Genomic DNA, 14,927 nt, shown 5'->3' with positions numbered 1-14,927 from the left:
GTATCTGTTCTCTCAGTGGTATTTGTTTGTTTTAAATTCATTGTAATTGAGTTTTACTGAGGCTTTTTCTTTTGTTACCAAGAACTTCTGTTATATATTGATCTTATTGGTACATCCAGTTCCCTGGTAAATCTTGTTCCATGTAAGAACAAAACATCATTTCCTCAGTAGTGTTTCAGCTCCTTACATCCACCAAATAGGTTTTAGGTTTTATAGCTGATCCCTTGTAACATATTAATTCTGTCCCTAAGCCTGGAAAGTAACCTCAAAGTACTTTCTAGCACCTATCAGTCAGGGTTGACTGTACTCTTAATACATCTTTATTGTATTTTAATGTTTCTTTTGCTTATGCTGGTGCTCCCCCCAACACACACACACTAGTTTCTTTGTTTCTGGTGCAAAGTAGCAAAGAGTATTGAACCCAGGACCTCCCCCATACTCATGAGCATATGCTCTACCACTGAGCTATTTCCCTAGCCCTCAGTGCATCTTTGTATAACCTATTGTCATTGATGACAGTAAAAACTCACAGAACCTAGCAGTAGAACTCACAGATTCATCTCAGATGTGGGAATAATAATTACAATAAAAGCACCAGAATACTAACTGTTGTCCAGGCAGTAAGTTTGTGTGACCAGTTATGGCACAGAGGTTTATGCATAGAAAACTCATTGAATGCTTAGTATTATTATCCATGTAGATTAAATGTGGTGTGCCTTATGGTTCACATGGTTAAGTGATCCATGTCTTTTTAAACATGCGTTTTCAATTTTCACATGATGTTTATATTCTTGTTTTTTCTGTCATTTTTGTTTGGAAGATTTTTTTTTCCTCAGTTGTTATTAAGGTTCTCATTATTATTATTCGTGCTGTTGTTTTATAGGATTTACTGTTACTGCTCCCTTTCTTAGATGACAGGCCAGGGCTTTACCTGACTGGAGTTCATCAAAACTGGTGTTTGATATTGAAGGCATGAACAATGATATATACCTGTCAACCCGAAAATATCAGTACTTTACTGTGAAATTAAGTAACGTGATTAATTGTCTCTCATTTTTCTTTTGTAATCTGATGCTTGGCTTGCCTTGCAGAAAATATATAAGTAGGACTCTTTTTTTCTTCTTCTTCTTCTTTTTCTTCTTATCTCGGATCTACAGTCATAGCTCCAAGATCCTGACCCCTACATTATCCTAAGCATTAGGATCCTCCCATGTGTTAGCAGCTTTTAAAAGGAAGTCAATAGAGGGTATTGGTCAGAACTTGTCCTGGTGTGAAGGCTTGCTTCTCCCTGTTTCTGAAAGGACCTGTGATGCCGACGATACAGAAGTGCAGAAGGTAATCAGCATGAAATAAAGGGAAGTTAGCTAAAATACTGTTCTCACTAGTATAGTGTGAATATTATTTAGTTAAGGAAACTATAAAATGTGTATAATACAAATCCTTAAAAGTGACATTTAATGTTTGAGAGAAAGAATATGAAAAGTTCTGACAAATATTTTAATAAGTCTGTGGTTGAGCTATTATCAGAGTATAACCATCTAGTAGCGACCTGTGAAAGAATAGCATGTAATAGTTGATATACACTTAACACAGGTGGCCCAAATTACTAGCATCAGAGACATTTTCTTCTATACAAGGAGCCATTTTTGCACAATTCCTTTCTTCAGTAAGTAATTGCATAGCACAGATGGGTTATCTTTATCTTTTAATTGTGAAATGATAGGATTTTTGGTGGGGAAGGGTAGTTGTCTACCTTCCAAAATGTCTTATATTAAAATCTGATTAAAATCTCATTGTGTTCTTGCGTTCGCAACAGAAGACTACTATAAATTGCATTATATGAAGCTGAATATTAACTGTGGTTTGATTTAAAGTATTAATAAAATCTAAATTTGTGCGTTCAAGCTGTAGGGTTTCACGATTTTAATTTAGTAAAATGCCAGAGCAATTTTTTGTATTTAGTTTGACAAGTGTTATAGGAGAAGTGCCTTTTACTAAATTAGGACAGCCACATATTTTAAGCCATTAACAGTGTCTAATTATTAAAACCTGTTAAGTTTCATATTTAATATTCAGATATATTTGCAAATGAGTTGCTTAGATTTATTGTCAATATAGGTTGATTTATATATTAAATTCGGTTACAAAAGCTGGTCTCATGAACAGTAAGAAGTTATGAATTCAAAATAGCCATGATTTTTTTTCAGCAGCTTCCTAAAATTATAAATACTAAAATGAAATAATGTACAATGTGGTATGTACTGTAGGCAGTATCAGCTGTTTTAATTATAATTTTTCATTTTTCTGAGGAGATAAAAGTATATATATCATTCTTAAATTTTCACTGTGAAGGGGCATTTAATGCATCGAAATTATTTTTTCATTAAATATTGACAGGAAGATACGTAGATTCAGAAACCCACTGTGTCAGAGTTGTAAGAAAAATGACATGAACGTCTGCTATACTTTGAAAATAAATGTCTAACTGATTCATTTGTGCAATCCTTTGTTTTTATTTAAAAAGCAAAATTATCAGGTTCAATTAATTTCACGTTTTATAATACTGTGCTTTGTAATAAAAGTCTTACATACTGTATAATGCTTTATTGCTATATAGTTATGCATGACTCCACATTTTGTGATACTGTACAAAGTTTTAAAGCATGTAGATTATAAATTGTTTTTGTAGATACTATTACATTTCCGCATATTTTAAAGAAAAGTTTCACCAAGGAGTCATCCTGCTAGAGTGTGGGCCTGAGTGGCAGGTTTTGTTTCGCCCGTAATTGTGGACTTTCTGCTTGTTTACAGTGAGAGGCTTGGAGGTTTTTTTCAGCTTTTCTTGAGGGGTTTATTTGACTCCTCTTAATGGTGAAAATGATAATGTATTTTATTCTAAACAGTGGCAAATTAAACCTCCTGGCAAAATACTAATTGTTGTCTTATAAATCCACATTCACCATTATTTAATTAAAAGATAGTCTTACTTAGAAAAAAAAAAACCTTGAAAATTTCTTTTCTAAAACTTCTCTGTAAGTTTGTTTTCAGTTTCAAGAATTGTTCCTGAATTATGATAACTTTTCCTTGTCCTCATTACTTGTCTTATGAAATTAATTTCTATGTTTTCTGCTCTTTCTACCCCTTTCTCTCTCCTCCCCTGTCTTTCCCTTTCTTCTCCTTCAAAGCTGTTTATTGCTAGCTTTTTCTCAGACATCACGAAAGATACCAGCTCCTCAGCATTGTGGAGGTGAAAATGGTGGATTTGTTTAAAGTTAGCTCATAATCTTTTGAAAATGATGTCAGGTCCTTTTTTTGATAATGGTAAAAACACATTGTACTGAGTGCAGATTAGCACCCTGCTCTGTGGTAGAGGTTTAATGAAGGAGCCAGGCAGAGATAGTCAGGTGATAAATATAAACTGAGTCTTAGCAGAGGAAATGCTTTGGCTACAGGACGAATGCAGCAGGGATTGCAGGTCCAAATGACAGCATAAATATGCTGAGAGCGGTACCGAAGTGAGGGTGAGCCTCTGTGGTCTGAAAATAAAAAATGGAAATAGCGTAATATTTTTACAAATCCAGGAAATAATTATAATATTTTCTAGTTGGTTAGTTGATTTTAGAGTCAATATGTTAGTGACCAGCGTAACACACTACTTACCGAGGTCATGACGAAAGCAAAGAACAAAAGCCATGGTCCACAAGAAGCACTTCCCTCTTAATTACCCTAAAATAATTGGTAAAGTTATTGGTGTACCTGTCATACTTCCTTATCTTCTCCATCCTCCTGTTGTTTGCACTTCCAGCCTCAGTGCCTGGAATAAAGCCTGTAACCAGGAGAGTTTTATGCCTTGGTTTGAAGACACTTTCATTGGAAGGACATGAACAATGAAAATTTTGACCCCCCCCCCCAAAAAAAAAAAAAGATTTAAAAGAATAGTCAAAGGTTTAAGTTAAAATAAGAAAGTAGAGCCAGAGATATAACTTAGCAATGCAGCCCATGTCTGGTAAACACGAGGCCTGAGTTCGATTTCTGGTACAAAATAAAATAAACTACTGCTCTCATGGAAAAACACACAGATTTGTCACAGAAATCTGTGGAGGGAGAAGTTCTCTCAGTTGAAGCCATTCTGGTTGACTTTATGGCACAGATTATTTTAAAACTATGCAGTCTGAATAGAAATGTTTTCTTTTTGTTAAGGTGGAGAACAATATGTTGTGTGTATGTGGGGAAAGGGACCAAAACCTTAAGTAGAAATCAGTTTGATAGGCCTACCCAGAATTATTGAGCAAATAAATCCGAGCAGCAGAGTATTGGTTTAGGTGGCTTTAAATTTGGTCAGATTAGGGTTAAGTTCCATGAGATTGGGCTTGTTTCCAACTTTGTTTTTTACCAGTTTTTTAAAAAAACATTTTCAGTGTACAATCTTCTTCCCTTAGAGCTCCTAGTTACAATTTCTCTATTGTTAAAAAAAGGATCTTGTGAGCAGACTGTATGCTTAGCATACACTACAGACCCTGGGTTCAGTTCTTAGCATCCAAAAATAATAGACCAATGCTTCCAAAAAAAAAAAAAAAAAAAAAAAAAGAAAGGAAGATGAACTGTGTGTACTTAAAGGGAAAATGATAACACTTTCAAGATGGTCCTTCGTCAGTTTTTTAGCACAGGTGTTTTTCTTTGTATCGTATATAGAATGAGCTCTAGAACTGGTCCCTCCTTTACACATTTTAAGGATTGAGAGTGAAATTAGGGAGATTAATAAAGGCTTGCAAACTGAGTCAAGGGTGAGAAAATGTGAGGGTTTTTTTTTTGCAGAGTTTAGAGAGAAATTAAGGTAAGGAAAATAAAAAGACAAAGTGATTTTAAGGTATTTCAAAATAAGGGTCAGTACAACTGGACGTGTAGTTAACACATTAACAGAAAGTACCTTTTTGTTAATAGAACTTATATCTTACCCAAACTTAAGATGAATAGTGCTCCAGAGGGTTTTTAGTTTTAAAAATGATTTGATATTGGGCTCTTCTCATTTTTAATAGGTATATATCCATTTATACTTAAATAAATTTGGTTCAGAGAAAAATAACATTTCAGACTAGATGTGATTTTTCTTTTACCATTTTGCACTAAAGTATTTCTTTGTTATAGCAAGAAATTGAAGGATATATGTATAATTCATGCTAAATCAGTATAGTGGTCTAGAAGGTTTTTCAGGAGACTAATAATGGAGTAGAGGATTCTTTAATACATGAGTGTATAAAACATTATTAATGTTAACAGGTGTTGCACTTTAATCCTCTAGAATGATTGTTTGGTACCAGCAGGAGATTTATTAAGACTGAATTGTGTGAAATTGTGTGTGCCTAAGCTGCTACTTAGATTGTAAAAACACTATTTAAAACTGCTAAAAAGTTTTAGCTATAATTGACAGAGAAGTATTAACTGTGCTAAAAGAAGAATGTATGTATGGTTGTCCCACACGCCTTAACCTTTTTATCATTTATCTTCTTGTATTAATGTCACTGAATTATTAATTCATGAGCCAGGGTGGAAGGGCGAAGGCACCATTTAAAAGTGTGGCAAATTTATCCTTATCGCTGGAGACATGAAAAAAAGTCATTTTGTGTTATCTGTAAAATGGAAAAGACATTTTAAATTTCATTTACAGTAATCCACTTCACTTCCAATAGAACACCTAGGTTATTAGTACCATAATACAATGTTTTTATTAAAAATTTGTAACTGTCTCTGTTTTGTCTACCTTGCATAATGTTGATAGTTCAGCCTTCACTTATTTTAAAGTGATGCCTGTTAATTGTAGCTTAAGATGTTATTTTTATAAATAGTATGTTATAGTTTGTTGAATATAAGAAACATTACATTTGCAGAAAATAAAAAATATTTGCTGTAATACTATACAAAACACTTATTTTGATGGAGGGGAATCTGGATATAGGGAATTGGCCAGCTTTAAAAATACTTTTCTGCCAGAAAAAAATAGATGCATATACTGTGAGTTCATAATTACTTGGGATAAGATAAGTGATTTCAGCACCATTGCGAGGGGCAGTGGCGACAAATTTAGGGAGTGGAGGCCGCTTTTACCAGCAGCTATTTGAAACCAGGCTACTAATGATTGAATATCTAAAGGTCTTATCCAAATCTCATTACTTTTCAGTCTCTCATCACTTACTGTTTTAATTGGTTTTATACTTTCTCACACCAAAAAAAAAAAAAAAAAAAAAGTATAAGATGAGTTACAGTAGTAATGTCCTTTGTTCTCTTTTCTGGAATTTCTCTCCACACATTCGCGTAGCTCTTTAACATACCGTAACATTAATTTGTTTGGGTCAGGGTAGTGCTGCTTTGGTTTAATTTTTCTGGTTCCAGCATGGTCGAGATTTTTCCTTTCCATTAACATTTAAATTAATTTCTTAAAATAACAGCCAACATTGGTTCGGTTATTTTGGCAGGCATCGGCAGTGACCAGTTTATTACTCAGCTGTGTCCAGTTACCTTGGTCTTGTGTGTGGACAGCCTGCTGGTTGGGTGGTGATGCTTTGTTGGCCCACAGCTGTCTGCGTTCTTGTAGCAGAGTCTGTGACCCTTTCACCATAATGTGGTGGACTTGTGTAGTTGGGACTGAGGCTGCCAGTTTATTCTGATCTCCCCAAGTCTGATAGAACACAGTTGATAATTTTAAGCTTAAGAGATTCAAAGAATTACTAGGTATCATTGATAATGCACTTTTTAAGCAGTTTCTTTGTATGTGGGATGAGGACAATAAGTGATACTTTCTCCTTGAAGTTTTTTGAATTAGAGCAATTTGAGAGATCATTAAACTATTAGAAATATACATAAGTTATTTATCACATGAACAGGACTTGGCAAGTATTTTAACTTCTCATCAAGTTTTCTCAGCTTTTTGGTAAACTGTGTTTCTTTTGATTAAATATCACTTTTATGACTACTTGTGTGTTCTTTGAAATGTTAATAGATACTATAAAATTATATCTTAAAGTTGAAACATCCATGTCATAAAAACCACACGCCTGCATTCAGTTTGTATGGTAAAAAGCACATAAAACTTGATATTTTGATTTTTAATGAACTAACATTTTGATTTTTGTTTTTAATTTTTTAATGTGAACCATTCAAAATGACTCCATTAGTCATTATTTCTTAGTAGTATGTTCATACTTCTCTTACTTTTCCATCTTTATTTCCTAATATATTTTAGAGAAATCAGGCATTCTAATCATATGAAATCTCAGCTTTATTTTGGAAGACGAAGGGACTCTTCTGCTTATTTACTTAGACTGTAAATTTGTCTTTAACACTATTAACGAAATCATTTAGAAATAATTGATATATTCAGTTTTCTTTACAATTGAAAAAAATCCAGTTATTTTGAGTTTTACTTTCAGATACTGATACAAATGGTATCTGATGAACCCAGAGCAAGCTTAGAAACTTCTAGTCCCTATTAGCGTCTTGATTTTTGGCTGTAGTACATCCAGGAAGGCAGAGTGAAAAATATGTGGCTGAAAAAGTCTCAGGTTACTGGATTATGGCTGATAATGTAACAATATAGATGGGTTTCAAAAAATATTTTTTTGAAATAGCTAACTCTTCAGATGTAATTTTAAAAATAGGGATTAAAATAATTGCTTAGGCATAGTTTAAAGAAACATATTTTAAACATACCACAGAAGCCCTTAAGAATTTTGCTTAAAATTACTTAAAGTGCAGTCAGTCCTTTAAATTCATATGGGGGGAAATTGGGACAGTGGTGGCATCACAGAGGTGCTATCTATTCCCACCGCAGTGCGTGGTTGGTGAACTTGAGCTCTGGAAGCTGTGAGGTGTCCCGACCCACAGAGGTGCAGGTTAAGTGCTCTGCGTGCCTCTCTTAGACTCTCAGAAAGTCGACTTCAGGTGATCTCAGTGCATATCTCAATGACAGCCAGATCCAGAAACTGCTGTTACTACTTTCTTATTATTTTGACACAAAATAAGCTCATTACCATTAAATAATTTGGGAATTTAGTAATTATTATTTAGTGCATATTTTTGATCTTGATCATTATCTAGTGTATTTAATTATCCTTAGAAGATAATTAACTCCTTGTAGCAGGCAGCCATATCTTAATCTTTTTTTAGAATCCCTTTAGAGCCGAGCACAGGCCCAATTAATATATAAAGTGAAAAATAACACTGATTTCAGTACCCGATATCAAATGTATGTTGGAGAGGTACTCAGTAGATACTTATTGGCTTGACTTGAGATACATGCAGTTATACTGCTAATGACCTGCTTTAAGACAAATTTAGGAAACACTGTGTAGACCGTATTGTTTGCAAATGAATTGTATTGTTTGATTTCAAAGGCCAATATGCTATACTTGACAAAATTTTCTGCAGTTTCTTGCAGTATATTCTTTATATTTAATTTTTCATATTTATTTTTAAAATCATTTGATATATTTTACATTACCTCATTACCTCTAAGAAACCTCTGATGATGGTGATATTGATGATCTAATATACAACAGATCCTGGATCATTATTATTTCATTTAGTGGTCATATATATAGACCAAGAGGGAATTTGAATATTGATTCAGGGAATGGCTAGTAACAGTGATTTATGAACAAAGAATTCAGAGTACTAAGCTAAACGTAACAGTATATCTTACAAGCCACGCTTTTGAGGGTTTTTTTTTTTCTGTATTTGCCTAAACAATTAGCCTGTAAACTCAATAGATGTTAATACGAATGCATCCTTGCAAATTTTTTTTTTTTTTTTTTTTGAGGCAGGGGCTCACTATGTAGTTCAGGGTGTAGCGTAGGCTGGCCTTAAACTCACAGTGATTCTCCTGCTTCAGTATCTCAGCTGGGATTACGGATTTGTGTCGTCACACCTGTCTTCTTTGTAGAAGAGGCATTGCTAGTTATATTGCAGAATATGTTTATTTTTATTTTTCTAATTTACAAGGAACTTCTTGGGTAGTTTGTTGATAAGATTTATCAGTCTAGAATAATTTGTTAATATAACATAATTGTTAGTGCTTTAAATAGCAATATAAATGAGTAAAATTATGGTAGCTCAACTGGAAATACTAAAAATTAACTTAATATGTAGCTATCATTACCTAAGGGATGTTAGTTTTGCCCATGTAAACATTTTAAAAATCAACTCATTATTCTTTTAGTATTTTATCACTTTTCTAATCCCAAAATGACTTTTCTATTTCCATTTTTCATTCTAAAGGAAAAGAAAATAAAACATGAAGTAAATTTGTCTGATCTACTTAATTAGTAGCAGTAATGATTTTAAAAATCGACTGTTTCTCAGTGCTACTATTTCTGTCTTGCCCTTGAACAGGTTTAAATTCTTCCTTCAGGGCAGGGAATTAGCTCAGTGGCCCAAGTGCCTGCCTGGCAAGTGCAAGGTCCTGAGTTCGATCTCCAGTACCAAAATAAATAGATAATAAATAATAAATACATAAAACAAAACAAAATAAATAAATTTTTCCTTCCTCAGCCACCCTCCTTGTGCCAGTTTCATGGCAGTGTCTTGCATGTGTTAGGTAAACACTGTACATGTTTCTTATTTTACAATAAAGCAGATTGTATTGCTTAAGTTTCATTTTTCAATACACAGCAAACAATAGGTGTTCATGAAGTATTTGCCTTTCAATAGGTGATCAGCAGAAATATGGCTTTCTAATTAGCCTTGATGAGCATCTCAGCTGTCACCTAATTAGCTAAATAATTTCAGTCTACTTATTGTACACAAGCCTCTGGTTTTTCTTTGTAATATTGATCTCTCATTTGTATAAAGATTAGTCTCTATCACTGTATTTCACATATAGTAGGCACTTGGGAATGTTTCTGATCACAGAAACTCAAAATGTATATTCAGCTTCTAAAAACTTGCGTGGAATTCTAGACTGTTATGAGGTTGAGAGGAAATACAGTATAATGTCTTCTACATTTACCATTTAAAATAGCTTATCATTTGCCCCAGAGGGGAATGAGCACTACTATGTTGTATGCTATAAGTTCTCCTAATGGCAAATGCAAAATATATCGCTACTTTTAAAAAAGTTTTTGGTGTGAAAGCTGATTATATCATCCATCAACTTTCCATGACAGTGTAAGATAGTATTTTGAATTGGGAATGTAGCTTTTTTTTTTTTTTTTTTAAACTTCAATTGCTAGTTACATGCCTTCGTAAATATCCTATACGTTGGTTTGAAAATGACAGCTTTTTAATTTTATTGTTTCATCGGAGTGGATTTTAATGAAGAGAATGACAAACTGCCCTGGACTAACTATACCCACTGTCCACAGCTACAAGCTTCTTTTGCAGGCTCAGCATGACTCCTAGATAGCAGATGTAATTTACTAGGAGCATTCCTGAACTCCTCATAGGAGAATGCATTCCTCACAGTGAAGAAATTTCAGGAAGGGTAAGACTCACAATGAACATGAAGGCATTTGAACCTAGATATTTCAATTAAAATACTTCAGACTTCATGCCAGTGTCTTGATACTGGTATCCGAAGTCAGAGACAGTAAGAATGGGAATGGGGCTGACTCGGGGTTGGCCCAGGGTTTTAGAATCGATCAGCATTTCAGGCTGCTGTCCTCGTGAAGGAAAGAAAATAAACTCAAACCAAAAGAAATGTCTGGAGCTAAGAAAGCCTTTCTGGTTAGTGGTAAGCAGGATTTACTTAGCCGACTTTCTGAAGGCAGATTCCCAGAGGTGTTCATGTTTTTGTGAGTGTTACCAATAAGGAGGAAATTCTAGCCTGTAAGGATCACATGTAAAATATTTTTGAAAAATGATTTCTCTAAGTTCCTGCTAAATTGATATGAAACTAAATTTATTCTTATTTTCCAAGTCTGTGTCATGGGAAAGTGTGAGGTTAAAATGTCATCTTTTTTTTTGGTGTTTGTTTGCTTCAGTAAAATATAGAAAAACAACCTTTTTTACTAATAAATTTTGTCTCAGTGGTTATAATTTTATAATGCAAATAAAATCAGACTGATTTTGTAAAACTATCTTTAGTTTCCATGTAGAGTTGACATGTATTTAATGCATAAAATTTCACGCTTATCCAGTGCATTAATGTTCCATTTTACAAAGTGTTAGTGCCTAATAATAAAGATGAGTGACTTGGGTGGGTCTCTTTCTTAGATAGCTTTTCTTTTATCTCCTTTCTTTGATTCCTGTAGTGGTTTTGGGCTTAAAATTCATTGTTCAGTGCTTCAGTGTCCATGATTAGAAGCCAGAGACATGCCTTAGATATGAATCTTTTTGGTGACTTTTCACTTACTACACTATCAATCTTGGTTAATCAGTTTAAAAATTTTTTAATTTTCTTTTGCTCAAATAACAACTGATATTAACCTCTTATTTCACTGATAATTACCAACAAAAAGTTCTTATTTTTTTCTGTATTTTCTGAATAAACATTGTATCATCTAACTCAATGTGATTTCCTGGTAATATAACATAGATATGTGACTGAAAACTGGTTAGTGGTGCTTTCCTTTTAAATAATTTTGCTGACAGTTTAAGGTGCAGGATATTTATTGTAGCTAATAAATATAAGCAGATTAGTGTCTGAAACACTACAGCTGACTGTACATCGTAAGTAGTATATAAAATATTGAGGGCTGTGGGGATATAAACAATGCTGAAGCATATTCCTGGAAGTCACTGTTTAGCTAAGAAGGTTCAGTAGTAATGATGCATTAATTGACTTTTTACATGACAGAGTAATAGGATACTTAGATCTAAAAAAAAACATGCCAGAGGTTTGGTAGACAGTGCCTTGCGGTTTCTAGAAACAAGATCAGCATGAAAGTGTTTGAATCTTACTTGAAGGAGAAGAAAAAGAAAACATAGGTAGGATGTTACATGTTAGGTATGACTTAGATTTTTTAAGGTCCTAGTCAATGACAGAAGAAAAATGATTCTGTTGTTCCTTTGAGAGGGATTGTTACATTTCTTTCCCCTCCTGCTACCTCCCCCACCATACTAAGTTCTCATAGGTTCTTGGGAAAAAGTGTTTTCTAGTTTTCATACGTGTCAGTTACTAGTGTGGGAAATCATTGAAGGGAATCCTTTCTCTGTGTTGAAAGCTTCTTTTTGGTTTTGTTCTTGTTTTTGTTTGCTTTGTGAGATATTCTTGTCTTCTTTTTCGAGCTGGAAGGACCAGTCTGTCTGCCACATCCAGCTTGATTGAGGAGTGATGCTTTCTTGGGATTAGTTTCACCGTATTTGATTATTTATTACTCTATGCCTGGCCGCTTGTGGTTTGCTAAGTATTTCAGTTTTCATTAATACTTGTTCAGTGAGGAGTTGTTTTTAATTTGGGTCACAGCAGTAAAGTCTTTTGACTTAATTTTCAAAATTGCTCTACAGTTTGAACTTCTGGAAACAATTTTATTTGATATGAAAGTGACTGGGTATAGGCTGTGGAGGGAAGAAAAGAAATGTGATTTTCTTTTTTTTACTTATTGCATAGGCCGTTGTACTTCCTAGTGAGGTCACAATTTTATACATTCTAAAATGTTTATGTATCAATAATTTACACTAAACCATATAGCTCGAGTATAGTTTGCAAATGTGTTTCAGATTCCCAAACCTTCAGAATACACTGAATTTTAATATATAAAGTCTGTTCATGAAGGGTTCTGTCCTGGCCAAAGACCACAATAGAGGTCTTGGTTGTGTGGTTTCCTCCTCCTTTTCCTCTCACTAACAGAGGTTTTCCTATCTTGGCAGCTGTTTCCTACAAAGCAGTCAGCAGCCCCTGATTTCTTCCTTCCCCTTCTTCCCACAAATAAGGGCTCTTTTAAACAGTGGGTGACCAAAGACAGACTGCTCTTGGATCGCCTTAGGGAAGTGGAACCATACTCGAGAGCAGTGCATGCAGGCAAGCTGTCTGTCAGCGTCCACACACAGAAAGGCAAGTACCCAGTACAGGTCCAGCTTAGGCAGTCTGAATCCTCTGCTGTAATATGCAGCAGCCCAAAAGCTGACTCAGTTTTACTTGTTAGCAATTATTGCACCTCATCTACATGTTAGAATTGCTCTAATAGCTTGATCGGATTATTGAACAGACTGTAGGAGATAAATTGCTCATTGATGAGTCTTCTGGTGAGGACAGACCAGTTAGTCTTTTGACAGAACTGTAGACTTAAGGTAAGGACTTTGCCACAGCAGACATAAACTTCAGGTTTAATTTAGGTTGTGTCTTTTGACTAATCTGTGGGAGCTTAGAGTAAAAAGTACAGAGCAAGCCAGCTAGGTGTGCATGGGTTTGTGCTGTTTGTCCATCAGGTGATGACGATGATGGCGATGATTTTTGGTACTGTTGAACCCAGGGCCTTAGGGGTGTGGGGCAAGTGCTGTGCCACAGAACCAGAGTTAAAACAGCTGCCCTACCCTTCTGCCACTGCTCTTAATCTTTCAAAAATTTCCTGTTTTGAGACAGGGTCCCTTAAGTTGCTCATACTGACCTAGAACTTGCCTCCTGAGTAGTCCATGAAAATAGTTTTGATATCTCATTCTTTTTTTGAGTTTTTTTTTTTTTTTTTACATTCTGAAGAGGAGGAAACCTTCTGTAATTTCCTTTTTATTCTTTCTTCTTTGGACAGAGAAGCATCAGAAGTATTCTCAGAGCTGCTTAATACTAACTGTGACCTCCATCATTGTAATATCTAAACATCTTTGTTGATTCAGAGAGAGCTAGATGTTTTGTGATTGATGGAAGGGAAAATATGAGAAACTGATACTGGGCATGAGAAAACAAACTCCTTATTTATTATGGAGGTATCTTGCTCTTTTCATTTGTGAATTTTATGGCTCTTTATATTTAACTAGATAATGGCTTCAGATTGTTTCACATTCTTTTGTAATGTTTTGTTGATAAGTCAAGATAGAGCCTTTATGTTGTGATCAACATTCCAGAGTCTGACTGGTTTTACATCAGTTACATTTCAGTGGACTGCTAATACATTATAGTAAATGCAAAATAGATCTGCTGATGTGCAACAACAGAACTCTGAAGTTTCAGGAAAACTGTTCTTTCTTCATTATCGTTAATGCTTTGACAGCATCTAAATTAAATAATTGTCTTATTTGAACTACCTCAGAATGGGGAGGGAAGAAATCCTCTCATTGCCTGACTTTATAAAATTTTAGCTGTCACTTATTGAGGGTGACCAGAGAAAGCTTGTGTACTTAGAAGAAAATAATTGGAAGTGGATATGAAGAAATTCTAAGATGTTCCCTTAAAGGAAAAATTTGTGATTTCTTTATCCTCAGAGGCTTGCCTGGGAGAATAGATTTATTTGGAAAATGCTGTCATTTTTTTGTGTATTACAATTATCTCTGTGACTCCTCATATTGTTCTACAAAGAGGTAGAATATTTGTTCAAAACTCAGCAAATGATCTTGTTTCATATGGTTTTAGTAACCAAGAAGCACCAAGTCATGTTCATGAAGTTCTTGTACCTTCTCCTCTGGAGAATTGAATCCAGGAGGTGTAGTCAGAATTAGAATTGGTCCCAGGTTTAGTATTCTCTGCTATCCCCTGCCTAACTGTTTTAAAAGAGTTATGCATTTTGCCAGGCATTATGGGCCACATTTTTAATCCTAGCACTTGGGAGGCTGAGGCAGGAGGATGAACCCAAGTTTGAGGCCAGTTTGGGCTACGTAGCAAGATCAAGACCAATCTGGGCTATACAGTAGTGAGATCCTGTCTCAAAAAAACTTAAAAAAAAGAAAAGGTTATGCATCTTGTAGATGTAGCGGTCATGACCTAAGGGCTGTTATTTGTGTTCAGTGGACTCAAGAACGTAGGTTTAATCCTAAGCTATACCTTGCTTTAAAAAAAGCAGTACATG

At 34.6% G+C, this 14,927-nt stretch overlaps 1 protein-coding gene across 39 annotated transcripts in view; it reads left to right on the top strand.

Annotated features, from left to right (window-relative positions):
* The window catches only part of Adgrl2 (adhesion G protein-coupled receptor L2), a 612,767-nt gene that overhangs the window by 449,200 nt on the left and 148,640 nt on the right, over positions 1–14,927 (top strand). The gene's annotated exons all lie outside the window — the stretch shown is intronic.

Source organism: Cavia porcellus, unplaced genomic scaffold (genome assembly GCF_034190915.1).
Source record: "Cavia porcellus strain 051 isolate PalLab524CR breed Dunkin Hartley unplaced genomic scaffold, mCavPor4.1 scaffold_1, whole genome shotgun sequence".
In the NCBI taxonomy this organism is placed as follows: domain Eukaryota; kingdom Metazoa; phylum Chordata; class Mammalia; order Rodentia; family Caviidae; genus Cavia; species Cavia porcellus.
Note: the sequence above shows the minus strand (reverse complement) of the source record. Positions and strands in the feature narration are given on the sequence as shown.